Source organism: Malus domestica, chromosome 13 (assembly GCF_042453785.1).
Source record: "Malus domestica chromosome 13, GDT2T_hap1".
In the NCBI taxonomy this organism is placed as follows: domain Eukaryota; kingdom Viridiplantae; phylum Streptophyta; class Magnoliopsida; order Rosales; family Rosaceae; genus Malus; species Malus domestica.
The window spans coordinates 37,950,716-37,951,243 of record NC_091673.1 but is presented as its reverse complement, the minus strand read 5'-3'; the positions used below and the strand labels follow the sequence as shown (position 1 = coordinate 37,951,243).

The following is a 528-nucleotide window of genomic DNA, read 5'->3' as shown; positions in this document are numbered from 1 at the left end:
TATCGGTTTTTTGCTTTACCGATATTTTAATAGGTATCCAATAAGTTTTCGTCAAAATATCGCAATATTACCGATAATATCGCGATATTACCGATAATATCACGAAATACTTCAAAAATACTGAAAATATTAAACTAACAAGAACAGATACCACATCTGATCTTAGCCAAAAGACCGAGAAAAGAATGCCTTTGTCAGCTTTGGAATGTGGCTTTTATAGACCTGTTTGCTTGCTCACTTCTATTGCACGGCCGATGTGGGATGCAAACTAGCTTTTATAGACTTGTTTGCTTGCTCAGTTCTATTGCACGGCCGATGTGGGATAACTACTAGAAGCAAAGTTCTTTTTTCCTCATCTTACTGCATGGATGTAAGAAAAGTTCCAAATCCGATAGTTAATTAAGAAATTCCTCACAAAGTTTATTAGGAGTTGTGTCATAACTCTTATTGCCAATTAATTTTGGGGTTGAAACCTTAGTTTTCTTCATGGATCTGAAGCATATATGTTTGCATATTAAAGGAAGTTGA

At 34.8% G+C, this 528-nt stretch overlaps 1 non-coding gene across 1 annotated transcript; it reads right to left on the bottom strand.

Annotated features, from left to right (window-relative positions):
* LOC114820771 (U2 spliceosomal RNA) lies at positions 1–186 on the bottom strand. The gene has a single exon (XR_003768249.1). It is a non-coding gene; the product is annotated as a U2 spliceosomal RNA (small nuclear RNA).
* Between the last annotated feature and the right edge of the window lie 342 nt (positions 187–528).